At 39.2% G+C, this 19,157-nt stretch overlaps 1 protein-coding gene and 1 non-coding gene across 10 annotated transcripts in view; one reads left to right on the top strand and one right to left on the bottom strand.

Annotated features, from left to right (window-relative positions):
* CTNND2 (catenin delta 2) overlaps window positions 1-19,157 on the bottom strand; it is a 935,473-nt gene that overhangs the window by 55,543 nt on the left and 860,773 nt on the right. The gene's annotated exons all lie outside the window — the stretch shown is intronic.
* On the top strand, window positions 902-1,009 carry LOC135274954 (U6 spliceosomal RNA). The gene has a single exon (XR_010342696.1). It is a non-coding gene; the product is annotated as a U6 spliceosomal RNA (small nuclear RNA).

Here is a 19,157-nt window from a genome sequence, read left to right on the forward strand (position 1 = left end):
ACCAGTAGTAACCACTGCAGACAGATGACCACTCCACCTGACTACACCACCTTCTTCTTTTTTTTTTTTTAAGACAGAGTCTCTGTTGCCCAGACTGGAGTGCAGTAGCATGATCTCAGCTCACTGCAACCTCTGCCTCCAGGATTAGTGATTCTCCTGCCTCAGCCTCCCAAGTAGGTAGGACTACAGGCATACACCACCACCACACCTGGCTAACTTTTGAATTTTAGTAGAGATGGGGTTTCACCATATTGGCCAGGCTGGTCTCAAACTCCTGCCACAAGTGATCTGCCTGCCTCGGCCTCCCAAAGTGCTGAGATTACAGGCGTGAGCCACCACACATAGCTGACTCTACCTTCTTCTAGATTTAATTTGGTTCAAAAATAAGTAAAAGGTACGATACAGACTGAAAATAATAGAGTGAGTCATTCATTTGGCAGGAAGCTATAATATTTCAGGAACAAACAAGGACCGGTGACTACAGAAAGGAGGTCATGGGAGGATCAAGGGCAGGAGAGCAGCCATGATGGAAGTTCTTAAGAAGCAACTGACAGGGCTTGGAGCCCGGGGAAATGTGGAGGTAATGGAGGGACATGATTCAGAGGTTTCATGCTGGAATAACATAGAGAGTAGTAAAAACCAAATGGATCTTAAAGCTTAATATTAATGAATAAGTTGAGCGTTATTTGCCACACAAAGAAAAACATGCAAAATAAGTTATATTGCTTGCATGAGAGAATCACATACCAAAATCCCATCAGAGAGACAAGTAGGTCATCAGGTTCAAAGAATACCTAGATTTATGAAGGCAAAATGGATATCTTGCCTTGCTTCTATTTTGAATAAATGTGCTACCAATAATCCACCATCATGGAATGACATCTGAAAAAGGGATATCATGGTGCTCGCTTCAGCAGCACATATACTAAAATTGGAATGATACAGAGAAAGATTAGCATGGCCCCTGTACAAAGGTAACCCGTAAATTTGTGACACGTTCCATATTTTAATTTTTTAAAAAGAAAAGCTTGTTGCTCAGATCAAAACAATACAAAACAAGACTCTACCACTGCCACTGCCACAAACAGTCACTCTTTCTTGCTAAAGTTCCCAACAGAAATGACTCCTTGGGCCATTTCTTTTAATTTACTTAGTCTCTATAACATCTCTGACTTTTGCAATACTGATAAGAGACAACCACCGGTGATAATATAATAGTGTGGAAAAAAGACTATTTTCATCATTGATGGACTAACTGCAACCTCGTAGCTCTGCTATCCTTTCCACTGTGTGCGTGTGTGTGTTTCCTTCAAATACCTGTATTTCATATTTGGTGAACCAGTTTTCTAAATCCATATTTGCTTGAAAAACTGCAAGCAAAAAACATTTTCTCTTTGCAATGCTTCATTCTGGAAGTCTTCTGTTAAGCATTGTTGGGTACACCAAGGTAGCCCCATGGACTCACTCAGGAGACCTAACAAACCACGTTGCCCAAGAAAGGCACTCCTTGCAGAACGCTTGTGCAGAAAGGAGCTGGTGGGGATTTCATGGTGAGGTAACAGCTTTGCTCTCGTTCACTGCTGCTGTGTCGCGTTTGTGACTTTCTATTTCTATTTCTGAACTAAGCCTGTTTTGGTTATTGATGTGCATACTACCACTTGGTTTTCTCATCGGTGGCAGGAAGGTTGAGTGGTGGTCTCATGGTCTAAACACCTGCATTCTCTAAGGCAGCAGACAACTTGAGTCCCTTCCTACACTGATTACAGATTTCTTCTGATCACTGATGCAGTCCTGTGTGTGTGGTCTTTGTTGTGCACCATTATAAACTTAAATGTCTCACACTGATTAGAGAAAAAATATTTTTTTCAGGTCAGCTGGACTAGAGAGCAACCCTAGATGAGAAACATCACAACTCCTTTGTCTTCAAGGTCTCAGTAGTTCTATGACCTTCCTGTTTCCTGAGCTGCTAAAACTGATCTATGAGTTTTTGCTGGGTGCTCCGAGTTTTTTTCCAGAAAACTTTTGTATTGCAGTAAAATACATTAAAAATTATCATTTTAAGTATATAGTTTGTTGATATTATGTAGAATCATATCATTCTACAATCATACATCTCCAGAACTCTTTTCACCTTGCAAAATTGAAACTTTAAAAACATTTAAACAACTCCCCAACCCCTCCCTTCACTCCCCGGAAACCCCCATTCTACTTTCTGTCTCTATGAATTTGACAACCCTCGGTACCTCATGTAAATGGCATCATAAAAGATTTGTTTTTGTGACTGAATTATTTCACTTAGCATAATGTCCTCAAGGTTCATCCATGTCATAGTGTATGTCAGAATGTACATTCTATTTTTTCCAGACAGTCTCACTCTGTGATCCAGGGTGGAGTGCAGTGGTGCAATTTCAGCTGACTGTAATCTCGGCCTCCTGGATTCAAGCAATTTTCATGCCTCAGCCTCCTGAGTAGCTGAGATTACAGGTATGTGCTACCACACCCAGCTAATTTTTTGTATTTTTAGTAGAGATAGGGTTTCACTATGTTCACCAGGGTTGTCTTGAACTGGCCTCAAGTGATCTGCCCACCTCAGCCTCCCAAAGTGCTGGCATTACAGGTGTGAGCCACTGCACCTGGCCAGAACTTTCTTTTCAAGACTGAATAATTTTCCATTGTGTGTATATGCCATATTTTGCTATTCTTCTGTTGATGAAATATTGGGTTGATACTTCATTTTCACTATTGTGAATAATGGTGTGAACAGGGATGTACAAATATCCTTTTACTTTCAATCTATTTCTGTCTTTGAATCTGAAGTAAGTTTTTTGTAGGCAACATATAATTGGATCATTTTTTTTTAATGCCTTCTGTCTTTGATTGGAGAGTTTATCCATGTATATTTAAAGTAATTACTAATAAAGAGGATCTTGTTTCTAGCATTTTACTTTGTTTTCTATAAGCCTTATAGCTTATTTTTGCCCCTCATTTCCTGCATTACTATTTCCTTTGTGTTGATTTTTCTTTTGTAGTGAAATGTTTTAATTTCGTTCTCATTTTCTTATGTGTATATAGTTTAATGATTTTCTTTGTGGTTACCACAGGGATTACATTTAACATTATACTATTATAATTTTGAATTTATACCAGGTTAACTTCAATAACATACAAACACTTGGTTCATTTACAGTTTCATCCCACACTTTTCGGTTATTGATGTCACAAAATTATATATTTGAACATGGTGTGTACAAAAACATAAATAATTGGTTTTTAAAAATGAATTCATCTCTTAAATTATGTAAACAACAAAACGTGGAGTTATAAGACAAAGCTACAATAATGTTAGCTTGTAGATTAGTAATTGTTTTTTCTTAAATGTACTGAATCATGTAGAAAACAAAGTAGCATTATAAACCATTGTTAAAACAATATGAGCTTTATAATTGTCTATGTATTTATCTTTACTAAGATATTTATTTCTTCTTATACCTTTGAATTACTGCTTAGTGTTCTTTCATTTCAACATGGAGGACTCCCTTTAGGATTTCTTACAGAGCAGGTCTAGTGGTAATGAACTCTCCTAGTTTCTGTTTATCTGGGAATGTCTTAATTTTTCCCTCACTTTTGCTGGACATAGGATGCCTGGCTGACAGTTTTTTTTTCTTTCAGCACCATAACTATATCAACCTACTGCCTTCTGGTCTTCAAAATTTTGATTAAAAAATCAGCTGATAATCCTACTTTCGACTGCTTGAGTGTGATGAATAACTTCTCTAGGTTTTCAAGATTCTTTATCTTTGGCTGTCAGCAATTTGATTGCAATGTGTTTCAGTCTGGGTATCTTTGAGCTTATCCTATTTGAATCTCACTGAATTCTTGAGTGTTTATATTTATGCCTTTCATTAAATTTGGTAAGTTTTTAGCCATGATTTCCTCTAATAATCTCTCTGCCCCTTTCTCACATTTTTTTCTCCTGAGTCTTTCACAGTGTGTATGTTTATCCTCTTGTTGATGTCCACAGAACCCTTAAGCTCTGCTCCTATTCTTCGATCTCTTCTCTTTCTGTTCTCCAAAGTCAATAATTTCAATTGTTTTATCTTCAAGTTTGCTGATTCTTTCTTCTGCCTGCTCAAATCCGCTTTTGCATTTCTTTAGTGAATTTTTCATTTCAATTATTGTACTTTTCAGCTCTAAATTTTTTAGGTTTTCTATGTCTTTATTGTCTCCATTTTGTTCATATATCATGTTCTTGACTTTTTCCATATCTTCCTTTAATTCTTTGAACATCTTTAAAACAGTTGCTTTGAAGTCTTTGTCCAGTAGGTCTGCCTTTGTGCCATTTTTCAGCTATGGTTTATGTTTTTGGGTTTCCCCCTGCTTTGAACTGGTTGTATTTCCCTGTTCCATTGTATGCCTTGTGGTTTTTCTTGTTGTTGAAACTGAAAATTTGAATGTAATAATGGGTTATCTGGAAACCAGACTCTTCTTCTTTTCCAGGGTTTGTTTTTTTTTGTTTTTGTTTTGTTTTGACTGTTTTAGGCTATCTCTGTGCCAAGAATTAGCCTTAAGATCTTCACTGATATTTTCTGAGGATAAGCGTTTCCCTGGGCATGCGCAATGGCTCTCTTATTTTCTCTTGTATATGCAGTTGCTTTTGAATATGCTAGTCTTTAATGACTGACTCCCAAAAAGTGAAAAGAAAAAAATAAGATGGATGAGGAGGGTGAGGGTGTCAGCTCTTTAAATCCTCTGAAAATAACTTCAGCCAAAGATAGAGGGGCTCGCAATCATGGTATGCGTGTGTGCAACAATGGTTGCTTGCCTCTGTGTTTGTATCTCTGTATACAACAAAGAAGCAGCAATCAGCAGAAAGAACAGATCCCCAATATTTAGAGAACAGGGTCTTCTGTGCCAACCCTGGCTTCTGACAGCTGTAAGTAAGCTGCTCTAGGAACATAGGCACAGCTACCTGCCACAGGGCTGAAGGGTGGGGGATGGGTAGCTACTGCTGAGCTAAGCTAAGATTGACCAAATAAACTGTACTTTACTGTCCAAGCCTTCTGAAATTTTAAGCCTTCAATAGACTCCAGAATTTCAAAATAGTTATGTCAGTGTGATGGTTAATATTAGGTGTCAGTTTGATTGGATTGAAGGACTAGGCAGCTGATAAAGTACTGTTTCTGGGTGTGTCTGTGAGGGTGTTGCTGGAGGAGATTAACGTTTGAATCAGTGGACTGGGAGAGGCAGACCCACCCTCAATGTGGGTGGACACCATCCAAATGACTGCCAGCATGGCTAGAACAAAAGCAGGTGGAAAAAGGTATGATAAGATGCCTTGCTGAGTCTTCTGGCTTTCATCTTTCTCCCATGCTGGATGCTTCCTGCCCTTGAACATCAGACTCCAGGTTCTTTGGCTTCTAGACTCTCGGACTTACACCAGTGGTTTGTCAGGGGCTCTTGGGCCTTCAGCCACAGAGTGTAGGCTACAATGTTGTTTTCCCTACTTTTGAGGGTTTTGGAGTCAGACTGAACCACTAATGGCTTATGTCTTCGTCAGCTTGCAGATGGCCTATCATTGGGCTTCACCTTGTGATCATGTGAGCCAATTCTCCTTAATAAACTCCTTTCACATATACATATATCCTATTAGTTCTGTCCCTCTGGAGAACCCTGACTGATAGACAGATTCTGCCAATGTGATTGTGTCTAGGTGGGGAGGCAGATTCCTGGTGCTTCCTACTTCTCTATCAGCCTAGAATCCTCTCCCCTCTCTGAATTTACTTTTCATCAATGATTGATGATGTAAAGGCGAGGAGCTGATTTTTGTGTGATTGGATCTCTGTAGGTCAGTGTGAACAGAGTTTTTTCCCTTTTGAATATAAAGGGTTGTTTGATGTTTACAATGCTGGAATGTTTTGTCTCTCCTTCCTCTTTTGGGAAATATTTGGAGCTCAATTTATAGAAATCTGTCATTTGCACACTATAAATATGTCTAATTTAAACGCAGTCTATCATCAAAGGGGAAAATATATGCAAAAAAATCTATATTATAAAACTGGTTAATGCGGCTTACAGACCAAATTGGTTAAGCATTCAAAATGGTATTGCTTAGTTATTGAAAATGTTTGCATGCTTGTTAGTATGAGAAAGGTCTCTTCTGTATTGTACAGAGGTCTCTGACCTCTGGAAACATCTGGAAGTTTCTGAGTGTGTTCCTTTTTCCCCCCAAAACAAAATACATGGAATACTACTTAGCAATCAAAAGGAACACTATATGCTACAACCTGAAAAGATTTGAATGGCATTATGTTAACTGAAAAAAGCCAATCTCAAAAGGTTCTATATTGTAAGATAACCACTTATATAACATTCTTGAAATAACAAAATTATACAGATAGAGAACAAAGTAATGGTTGCTAGGAGTTTGGGATAGTTGGGGAGAGTGTGACTATGACAAGATGGTATAACAAATATTGTTGGGTTGAGGGAATTATTCTGTATCTTGAGAGCCTTGATGGTTACACAAATCCAGACATGTGATGACACTGTACCTACATGCTGTAATGTTACTTTCCTGATTTAAATATTGTGTTATAGTTACATAAGATATAGCCATTGCTGGGAACTAGGTGAGGGATACACAGGACCTCTCCTTGCTATCTTTGCAATTTCCTATGAATCTATAATATTTTTAAGTTAAAAATTAGAAAAGTCACACAGAAATGTAGAAATATGCCAATAAACATGTGTTGACAAAAAGGTGCCAGTAAATCTTAAAATGTATCTCCTGGTTCAACCCACAATGGACTTGACAAGCATTACAAAAAATAGCACATATTATATAAGAAGAAATCCAGTTACAAACTCCTGAATCTTCCAGCTTACCCAAGAGTTTGATGGGGATTCTTCTGTTGTGTGTGTATAAACACTTTCTGTGTCTAGAAATTGGTGTAACTTTTCAATTCTCTGGATGAAACTGACAAATGGAGCTCCTGGGTGGTTTGACTGGGTTATGGAAACAAGTAAGTCCTCATATATGTAATTACACAAGAAAATTAAAAAATTGCCAATGAAAATACTCTCAAAATGCTTTAATATGCTGGTCCTTTAAGAAAAAAATCTCTCACAAAAGCTTATTTCAAAGAAAAACACAAAGAAATTTCACAATGAATTAAATTAACAGCCTTGGTAGCTAGGATAAAAAATTTGAAGCAAAGACATAAAAGTTGATATCAGTTTAGCAAAGACAAGGGAAAGAAATAGCACTAAGACACTTCAGGACCTTTAAGGGCATTTGAAGAGGTTTCAATATTTGGTATCTAAGGTAAAAAGAGTTGATGCAGTATTTTTAGCTAAAGCAAATCCTTGCAAAATTAGACTGGTTTGACAATATTAGAGGAAAAACAGAGCTGTGTCTTTCCTCTGATTTTGTCATGTCATAAATCTTTTGTTAGTGTGATCTGTTCTATAAAAGATTAGGTTTATTTCCTCAATTTTTAATAATATGAATTTTTAAGATTTCCAGTTCTAGGTTTATTAGACAGATAAGCTAACATTATTATTTAAAAACGTAAACAGGTTAACAAGTGTTCAGCTAGACTGAATTTTAATAACTGCTGTTTCATGAAGGAGTTGCTCTTCTTCACCTTAGAGAATTCTACAGAAGTGTGTTACTGAGTTACTCCATTAAACTCCTCTGAGTAAAATTTTTAATGTCTTCTTTTTGGAAAAACACCGTCCACTAAACTCATAGGCACATACACATATGCACTCCAAATATCTGCAAATGTACAAATGTCTTGGACTTGTTCATGTTGCTACTTCATCAAATACAAAAACAATATATCAGACTGTTGGAGGAAGTACATTGTGAGTCTGTGAGTCACAGGCAGCTTTCTGGAATCTCAGCTGATCTCAAGTACACACAGGCAACTGTCTCCTAGCCTTCTCTATGTCTGTGAGGAAATAACTCAGTTACATTGTTTCAAAGCTATAACTAATATGAGCAGTTGATGCTGTATGTTAGTTTTCTAATGCTGCTGTAATAAATCACCACATGTTTAGTGCTTTAAACCTAGATATATTTGTTATGTTACAGTTCCGCAGGTTAGAAGTACAACACTGGTATTACTAGGCTACAATTAGGGTGTGGGCAGGGCAGCCTTCTGGGAGCTGTAGGAGAGAATAGTTTTCTTGCTTTTTCCAGTTCCTAGAGTCCACCTGCCTTCCTTGGCATGCAGCCTTCTGCTTCTACCTTTAAAACTAGCAACAACATGGGCTGAGTCTTTCTTATGTCACATCACTCTGACGCTCTCATTTGCTCCCAACAGCTACCTTTTCCACTCTTAAGGACCTTTGTTATTACAAAGGTCCCAGTGGGTCCACTGGGATAATCCAAGGTCTTCTTCCTATCTCAAGGTTAGCTGATTATCAACCTTAATTCCTCTCGGCCATGTAAGATGGCACAGTCACAGGTCTGGGGGCTGTGGACATCTTTGGGAGGACCGTTATTCTGCCTACTACACTATACTAGGTACAATCATTGTAAAATAATATGAATGTGTCTATAAGATAATGGAATGCATTTTTGTTTATCAAGGAAGAAAGCGTGTCTAAGGTAAAAACGTCTGGCTGTGTGTTAATACATAAAATATAGTAAGACATATTCGAGCATGTGCAATAAGTTATGGCAAGTTTGAGAAGGAGTGAACCTTATTTGCTTTGGTTTATAATGCCTAGAAATAATGAAATGGAAAAAAAAACAATGAAAGATGTGACAGTCTTTATAAAGTTTGTGTAATTTTGACGAGTTTACTTACAAGATAGAGAAAAGGCTTGTGAAGTCTCTATTGCAAATGTTGCACAACTAGGGTACAAATATGCAGTTAGAAATTGGGTTTTCTCTCTGAGTACATTGAGTGTATACACTGTTTTCTGTAAGAAATTGTGAAGAATAGTCTGTGCTCAAAGAGCAAAAGCCTCTTTTAACACAAAAATCCTCCTACTTGATATCCTGTTAATTTTTTTGTGCTTTTGTTAATCTCTTGAATCACTTTTAGCAAAATTTCCTCACTTGTGGAAATGCTAGAGTTTCATCTTTTAAATTAATATTTAGTAAAAGATCCTTGCTTATGAAAATGCTAGAGTTCCTAATAACTTCTTTAACTGCTTTATGTAAATAGTATCACTCTGAGCCAAGCTGAAGTTATGTCTAGTCTTTAGCCACTCCAGATTTACCCTCATATCTTGCATCCTCAGATAACTCTTTTTGAAATTGCCTTCCACAAATCTGAACCCCATAGTCAAACCAATACAACTTTTGTTTGTTTGTTTGTTTGTTTTTTGAGATGGAGTCTCACTCTGTAACCCAGGCTGGAGTCCAATGGAGTGATCTCAGCTCACTGCAACCTCCGCCTCCTGGGTTCAAGCAATTCTCCTGCCTCATCCTCCCAAGTAGCTGGGATTACAGGTGTCCGCCACCACGCCTGGCTAGTTTTTTGTATTTTTAGTAGAGACAGGGTTACACCATGTTTGCCAGGCTGGTCTTGAACTCCCGACCTCAGGTGACCCACCCACCTCGGCCTCCCAAAGCGCTGGAATTATGGGTATGAGCTGCTGCGCCTGGCCTCAAACTAATACAACTTTTAGAAGTATCTTTTTTACATTTAAACCATCTTTGGGGTTTCTTAGAAAGTTTCTGGTGATACCAAAGATTTTTCTTCTTCACCTTATGAGAAAAGGGATGCTTTCTATGTTCAGCATTCTGCAGATTTTTATTTGGTTTAATACTATGGTGAGAGTTGTCCTGTTAATCAAGAATCCAATACAAAAAGACCTGTCAAATGAAAAAGTGAAAAGCTCAACCACCACTTACTTATGACGAGTAAAATGTGATCATTGTGATTATGCTTCGGCAGTGATGCCCTTTTCATTGTGGAGAGAGGCACACTCTCTTTCATGTTAAAGAACAGCACAATAATGGTCAACAACTTTTTAAAAGAAAGATCCCATTTCCACATCTAAAAGAACCTTTTCAGTTGGTGGTCATCCTAACACACATTGGATGAAATGAATTAAAAGGCCATGGAGATTGTTCTGTGGCCTTACTGCTCCACTCTCATGGCAGTCACTAATTCTTCATGAAACTAAACTGGCTTCCATTTTGATATTGGTGGTTACAATGAGTAAGTAACCAGACCCATTCAGCCTTAGCACCAACAGGTGGTTTCTGATTTTTTCTCACACTATCCTAAAGACCCCTGCCAAGGCCATGGATCAGTAATGATATCTGCTGGAAGGAACATCACAATAGCTTGATTAAAGGACTCGTTAGTACATTTGACACTTGATGGAATAGAAAATTGGATCTTGGTTACACGCATCCCTCTATCAGCTGGTACCACCGTCACAAATGAAGACTACGGAGGGACTGAGTCAGGAGTTCCAGAACTTGTTTACGGGGGAAGCAGACAACTTTGAGAAACTGGAGTGCTTAGTAATCAACAAAACATAACTACCTAGACAAATGACACAAATTTCGTTGTGGTTACTGTTCTGATTTGGATCAGGCATGTTATAGGAGTCTTCTTTCTATTTCCTCTGCCTCCAGTGCTTGATCTAATAGGTTATGTTTATAAAGACTAGAATAAAACATTCCTTAAATGGAATCTTCTAATTAATCCTTCTAAATTCATTTTAAAAATCCTCACAAAATTTTAAAACAGATGATGATAATAAATTATCAGGAAAAGCTAGTATTTGTAATAGTCCTGCAGATACTATGACATATGTTGATTGTTCTGAGACTATACAACAACTAAAAGCAATAGTTACCTTATTATTGAACTATTATTATTACTAATCTGGGTGTTTTTCTTTAGCCATAGGCTTTCATATTTACCTAGAATCTGTCTTCCTTCTTACCAGAATATAACAGAGTAAATAAAATCTGTGATAATCACCATGTCAGAGGTGTTACATTTAAAGGTAAACATGATTTAATTAAGCATGACAAGCTCGTTTAAAATGAGTGCACTTCATATGTGGGGTTAATGCCTACAACATCCTCTCAAGACACTGGCTTGGTTCACGTTGTGTGGGGTCCCTAAGCCCTGGGCCACAGACCAATATTGGTCCATGCCTGTTGGAACCAGGCCACACGGCAGGAGGTGAGCGGCCGGCGAGCGAGCACACAGCCTGAGCTTCACCTCCTGCCAGATCAGTGGTGGCATCAGATTCTCATAGGAGTGTGAATCCTATTGTGAACAGAAGGATCTAGGTTGCGCTCTCCTTATGACAATCGAACTAATGCCCAATGATCTGAGGTGGAACACTTTCATCCTAAAACCGTCTTCCCCACTGACCTCAGTCCATGGAAATATTGTCTTCCATCAAACTGGTCCCTGGCACCAAAAAGGTTGGGGACAGTTGGCTTAGGGAATCCCAACTCTGCAGGTAGTATGGCCAGGAGCACTGAAAACTTGAAGCACAGAGAGATGGAATACCTTTTGAGACATAGGTAATGGATGTGAAACCTGGAAGAGGTGAACTTTGAATCTGAAAGTTCTGGAATACTGATTTCAGTCATCCAGAATCAAATATTTCTGCCACAAATACAAAAGTGACCACGAAGCAAAAGTTAATCCTCAAGACTTGATATCATAGAGCTCTCATTTTTATAACCATGCAAAGAGGTGTTGGTGAATGAATCAACACTGCCTGCTATATCTATGTCTATACAACTGGTCCAATAAGACAACATATCAAATTAATGATCACAAATAAGAAAACTGCTAAACAAACGCCTGTGGATAAATTTGTATTTTAGGGGTGGAACGTCAGCATTAGGAAGAACTGTGAAGGCAAACCAGGACCCAGCTCCGCCCCTGTCACGGCAGCAGGCACATCATGCACTTTACCCAGTCCCCATCCAGGGAAATAGAACAAAGCCAAGCTCAGGAAACAAACCCAAAGGAAGCAAGCAAACAAACAAACCGTACAATTGCCCTTCTACTGCAGTCCCAAATAATGAACCTTTGACCCATTTCCTAACAGTCGTAGACTCCCCAGACAGCATCATCTCCGACACTGGCAATACCGATATGTGACAAAGTGATTACCTTGTGAGAGAACTGCTGTTTGCCCAGCATGACCTGACTTAATGTAACCTTAAAACCAGGGTAATTTTGTACTTCTTAAGTTTTAAATGGAAAGGGCTGGTCTTAATTCTGGCTCCCCTGTAACAATCCATAAGAAAGCCCCTTTCTCATCTGGATGCTTTTTCTTTCTGTCTTCCTTTCACACAGTGGAAAATGGCTGTGGCAACACCAACCTTCTGGATTGATCATGCCAGTCCCTTTTTCCCAGAAAGGGACCCGTTCATCTCCACATCTGCCCCCTTGTTCCTGCCAGATTCAAATAAATATTTCATGAGATGGCGTGATTAAAAAAAAAAAAGAATCTTCTTTTATAATGTGCCTGTTTTAATTGATTAGAGAATTATTCAAATAGAAAAAGAGAGAGAGAAGGAATAGTAAGAAGGGACCAGCTGGAGCCAGGGGATCAAACAGTTTCTACGGGCAAGGATAAGACAAATTCTAGAAGGTATACTAAATTTCCTTATGCTTTTTTCTAATAACCATTATTTTTAAAAAATACAAGTACAGGCTGGGCACAGTAGCTCACACCTGTAATCCCACCACTTTTGGAGGCCAAGGCTGGTGGATTACATGAGGTCAGGAGTTTGAAACCAGCTTGGCCAACATGGTGAAACCCTGTCTACTAAAAATGCAAAACTTAGTCAGGCATGGTGGCATGTGCCTATAATCCCAGCTACTTGGGAGGCTGAGGCAGGAGAATCGCTTAGATTTGGAAGGCAGAGGTTGCAATGAGCCAAGATTACACCACTGCACTCCAGCCTGGGCAACAGAGAAAACTCTGTCTCAAAAAAACAAACAAAAAAACAAGTACAGACGTGTAACACATATAAGATCCTATTTCACATGCCCAAACTGGCAAGCAGTTGGTCTGAGAAAATGATTCAAAGAGTAACTCAATACTCTGAAAAGAAAGAACATTGAATGAGGCAGAATCTTATAAGTTTATGGCATATGGTATGAAGTTCTTTCTAGAGTTATTACACTCAAATAAACAACCTATTCCATCTGTTTGGAAGACAAAAGGAATCGTATGTTTCAGTACTTTGTCTCATCCAGGGGAATTCACTGAATTAGATTCTGAGAAATTCTCACGCTGTTGAAGTGTGAAGAACTAAGAAAATGAGTAGAACTATGGGCAGGAAGGTGGCTGAGATATGCATGTTTAACTAGTGTAAGAAAGATTCTAAAAATAAAAATGGCAGTTAATTAACTTCAGATTTGCTGAAGTTCCTTTTTGAACTAGAAATAAATTGATTTTTGAGAAATATTGAAAAGGAGGCAAGCAACTAATATGATCCATTTTAACAGGACTTAAATAATTTGATTAACTATTAAGCATGGTAGCCATAAAAATGATTATCTCAAGTCATTGACTAATTTTAGCAGAAAGGAAGTAAAGACGAAAATTTAAACGTACTGATTCTAGCTTCAGGGGAGAAACCTAGGAAGGGTGTTTTATTTTTTGGTCAAGATTGCTATCTAACAAAGACCCAAGAACTCTCCTAAGATGAAAATTTCAGAAGACAATTGTCTTTCTGAGACAGATGAGATCAGCGCTTCTCTAAAGAAAAGTTTGTTTTCATGAATAGAATCTGAAATTAGTCCTCCAACCTGAGCGACATTAGCAGTAATTCATTGATTATTGCAGTAGCTTAATGATGAATTATAAAATCACATTCCCTCATTCTTGCTTTTCCGAATTGATTTACACCTCTGCCAAAATAAAAATCAGATCCAATTAAGGATATGGAGAGAGGGAATCATCCATTGTTTTTTCTCATAGGCTATTACTCATAGATTACATTATGTAGTGTTCTAACTTTTTCAAGAATATGCACATTCATTATTTTCATTTGTATCTTGCATTACCCTAGGGATATAAAAATGGCAGGCATAACTTCCAATTTATCTAGAAGACAAATAGAAGTTAAAGGATATGGGAAAGGTCGCAGAGCTGTCTTCTAAGCTTTGGTGGCTCTAAGTCTTTTGGGCAGAAGCTCTACTGTCCAGCCCAACCCTCCCGACTCCTTCCTCTGAGCTCTTTTCACAGGGATAGACTGCCTTTACCACCTGTGTGACACCTTCCCAATCATGCATTTATTCAGCCAGTCATTCCAAAAACATTCACTGAAGTTGCATCTGGTTTGCTGATGTATATAATTTATCCGTCTAACATATTAACTGAGTATAGGATGATAGCTAACAAACCTATGTCTACTGATAAAATGTAAACTGTGGATAGGATGATAGCTAATAAACCTGTGTCTACTGATAAATTAATAAACAAATTGCATGAGGCTTTTGACCACACAAGGTAAGAAGGTACAACAGCACTTTTAGTGTTGAAAATTGCATTCACATTTATTCTGTTGCAGTTATTATTTACTTCTAAGCGGGTCTGGGGAATACTAGTTTTATAAGGTGCTATGTTCCAAATAGGGTTTCACTGTACCATAAACGCAGGAAATGCATACTCATCTCAGAGACTTCTAAGCATTAGCAAATTCACTTTGAATTAGCAAAGTAAAGGCTCCAAGCAGACCAACAGACACAATGAAGACAACTGTTTAACTTTGTTTAAGCACAAGTTTTGCCAAACTTATCAGAATAGAGACAGCTGTCTTGGGCATGGCACCCATTCCCTTCCCAGAGAAGTGGGGGTCTGAGGGCTCAGCCTGGGGCCCCTCTGTTACCGTTCTTCCTTCTATTAAGTTTTCATGTCACCAAGTGCACACAGATCTTTATACCACAGAAGCTGTAATTTTACAACTTAAATTAATGTTGATGAAAATGAAAACTGAAAGAAAAACTCTTAGTATGAAAAAGGGATGGTCAGAGAAGATGTACGGTATCTGTTTTAAGTGTTGGCTGATGGGAGCAGCTCACCCCAATACATTTTATTCCTAATGCATCTGTCTCATTCTTATGTTACACATGCACACCTTGTTCACAGAGGACTTCATAAACTAGAGAGATATATGGCATTAAAAAGAAGGACATATAATTATTTGCCTGAAATTTCATCTTCCTTATTAACCAATGAGATGTTTATGGATGAATTCCATGATGGTTCTCAAACAGAGGAAGTTCACTGTGTGAAACTTCATTGTGTTGCCCAAGTCGGTTTTTGTCCTGGGACCCACCAGCCAAGGCAATGCTGGTTTCCACATGGCAATTCTACTTCTAATGTAAATTACGAAATTGAGCTTTGGATACCAAGAAGTCTTAGGTGGCTTTGGGTCACCAGTTTGCCAGGGTCTGATTTTGCTTATACAAAATCTGTACATAAAGGATTTTCTCCAGCTGAAATAGACCTGAGAAGGCACAAGCCTGGTGTGGCTTGGGGTGGCTGGACCATCACTTAGTATCTTCTTCTAACACATATATTGGGGCCCCGATTACATGCTAGGTCCCTGAACTTGTTTCAGATCTTATAAAAGCCTTGTCCCCCTTATGTTTAGGAGGCAATCTCCTTTCCTAGACACAAGATAGTTTAGAGGGTTCTTAACAAAAAAAGTGATAATACCCTTTCTTAAAAAATACTTCTGATCACTTGTCTTCACTTTGAGACGGATCTTTAACAGTGTTGGCTTATAAAACGTTTGATATCTAGGTCAGAGCTCATTTTTTAGTTTGTTAGTTGTTTTCAGGATGAAGAAACTGGGCCTGTGTTGTAATTTTATAGTACACAGAATGTTTATTTCAAGAGAAATAACCCAAAGATACTTAAAATGTATTTTAGTAAAATTGGTTTGGGCTTTAGATATTTCTCCAAAAGTCCTAGCTGGTGAAAACACTATTCCTGTGAATGGTAAGAATGTCTCAGGCTATGTAATATTGATTGTATCTTTGTTAATTAACCACAGCAGACATTTTTAATGAAAGTGTTATCATTATTAATAATCTACCCAGGATTCTAGCACTTACATTATAGGCTTATGTTGTATGTGTAAAATATACAGGGTTTATATTTGATGAGTTTAAAACTTTGGTGGTTGTATTTGTGCTATACTAAAAAATATCAGTAACTATATGTTGTAATTATAGGAACTATTCACAAGTAGATAGGTAGAAAAAACCTAAGGTATGATGAAACAAATAAAAAGAGACCAAGTAGATATAAAAGCAGAAGAAAAAATGAGCCTAGAAGACTAAAAATGGACCAAGGTTTATTTTCACTAATTTTACTCAATTAAAATGACTTATTGTTATGTCTCAGCTAAGCCGATGACCCACTTTTTACAAGCAATATTAATACTGTAACATTTCAGGAAAAGAAAAGAAGCTGCTGTCCTTTGGCGATTTCCTTATTGGGATGGGATTTCACTTGTAGCAAAGGAGAAAGATTTGATGAGTAAAAGAGATTGCACGGAAGATTAAAAAGGCAGGAAAATATTAGACACAGAGCTTCTGTACATCCACTGGCTCGAACCTCAGGAAAGTGTTCGGTGTTTTGAGTTTTCTCCTGAAATTGCAATTTTTGGAAAACTTTAAGTATCTATTTGTCTCCCTCACTAGGGGGCCCAGGCAGGGGATAGAGGCTGTCATTCACACTTGGCTGAGAGTAACTGGCCCACAGGCACAGGCCCTGCATCTTCCAGCAGGTTGTGCAGCGGGGTAGCAGCCTCTGCCCTGCAGGAATCTGATGCTCCTGGCTGTCCGCTCTCTGCAATGATGTACCGTGACAGGAAGTCCCTTCCCTTGGCAAGAATGACTTCTTAGCAGTGTCACCTTCTGAAGTGCAGACACCAAGCGTGCCCTGGACACTGCCCTGCCACTCTGTCAAACCCACTTGGCATGATCTGACAGACAACAATGAGGTGAGTGATCATCTGCAAGGATTGTAGGAGCCTACACGTTGGTCGACAAGTAGTTTTAATTATTATTGCACAGTCACTATGGTCAAACCAACCAAACCATGCAAATCTACACATCCATCCAGTAAAAATAATTAGGGGTCTTCACATTACAGAACGATATTTTCTATGTACATTTCATAATCCAATATGAGCAGTCCGTCCTACCCTATTTTGAAAGTGAGTAGAAACTACAGTACGCTTGCCAAAAAAAAAAAGGATGGGTTGTTGGTTTATTTGAAAGTCTGAAGATTCAATGATGTTTGTTTGGTTTAAGATAATTCCATTAGTTACACAGAGCTTACGCAGCAACTGTTTTTCTTCCAATGTCACATTGCTAAGGTCAAGTTCAGGTAAACATGTGCCTGAATACAGATACAGGAGCAGAGCGGTGGACAGGGACAGGGATAGATGCTGGTGCTCAAAGGAAACTGTCACTTGAGACACAGCACAAGATCAGCTCGTGGTTCTGCTATTCCTCATGTGACTCAGGCCAGAGCAGAGATGGATAAAAATGTGGGGCTTTAGGGGTTACAGAGTAGTTCCCCCTTGGGCCACCAAGGGGGCCCCTGAGCGCCCCGAAAGTAACACTTCTTTCTTTTCCTTTGCGTTAGTTTCCTGTGACTGCTTCAATGGATTACTACAAACAGGGTGGATTACAAAATCAGAAATGTATCTCTTACAGTCCTGGAAGCTACAAGTCTGAAATCAAGGTATCGGCAGACAGGGCCATGGCCCTAAGGCTTTAGGGAAGCCCTGGCATTTATTCTGGTGGCTCCTGCATCTCAGTCCATTTGCATTGATCTAAAAGAATACCTGAAACTTGGTAATTCATAAAGCAAGTAAATTGATTTGGATCACGATTCTGCAGGCTGTACAAAAGCCACGGTGCCAGCATCTACTTTTGGTGAGGGCTTCGGAAAGCTTCTACTCATGGCAGAAGGTGAAGAGGAGCCAGAGTGGGCAGAGATCATATGGTGAGAGGATATAAGAGCGGGGGTGGGGGGAAGGTGCCAGGCGCTGTTTATAATAACAGTCAGATCTTGCAATATTGAATAGAGTGATACTCACTCATTACTCACTCATTAAGGCACCAAGCCGTTCCTAAGGGATCTGCCCCTGTGACCCACATACCTCCCACCAGGCCCCACCTCCCACACTGGGGATAGCTTTCCAGTACGAGATTTGGAGGGGACAAACATCCACACCAAATCAGGCTGCATCGCTCCCACCTCTGCCTCTGTCCTCACCGGCCTTCTCCTCTGTGTCTGTGTCATCTCCTCTTCTGTCTCTGACAAGGACATTTAGCTTTGGATTTACAGCCTACTTGGGCAATCGAGGATGATCTCATCTGAAGACCCTTACCTTAATTGTATCTGCAAATACTCTTCTTCCAAATAAGGTCACAGTCACATTCTGGGGACTTAGACTTGGACGGATTTTTTGGGGGCCCACCATCTCACCCACTATACTTTCCTCACCTCTTCTCCATCCTCGCTTTTCTTAAGCAATGTTCCCTTCCCTTCTCCATCCTCTGTTCTTTCCTTTCACTGATCAGTTGGAGACTCAGGACCTTCCTCCTTGCTGGTTTTAACCAGAAATACTAAGTGGCTGACCTCCTGTCTGTGCTGCAGGGCAGAGTGGCTGCTGGCTCAGCAGCGGATGGGGCTACTTGGTGTGGGATGGGGTGGAAACCGGAATGCTGCTGGTCCTAGGCTGAATTGTTACCTCCTCTCCAAAATTCATATGTTGACATCCTAACCCCAGTCCCTCAGAATGTGGCCTTCTCTAGCAACAGGGTCATTGCCAGTATAATCAGTTAAGATGAGGTCATACTGGAGTGGGGTGAGCTCCTAATCCAATATGACAGGGGTCCTTACAGAAACAGGAAATTTGGATCCAGGGATAGATGCATGTCAGGAAAGCACCATGTGAAGATGAAGGCAGAGATTGAGGCGAGGCTTCTACAAGTCAAGGAACACCATCTATTGCCAGCAAACCACCAGAAGCAAGGGCAGTGGCCTGGGACAGATTGTCCCTCACAGCCCTGCGAAGCAATCCACTCTGTGACACCCTGATCTCAAACTTCCTGCCTCCAGCACATTTAACCCAAGCAACTAGGGGCACTTTGCTACAGGACCCC

The sequence above is a fragment of the Aotus nancymaae genome, unplaced genomic scaffold (genome assembly GCF_030222135.1).
Source record: "Aotus nancymaae isolate 86718 unplaced genomic scaffold, 86718_ANA_hifiasm-v0.15.2.pri h1tg000014l, whole genome shotgun sequence".
NCBI classification, from domain to species: Eukaryota; Metazoa; Chordata; class Mammalia; order Primates; family Aotidae; genus Aotus; species Aotus nancymaae.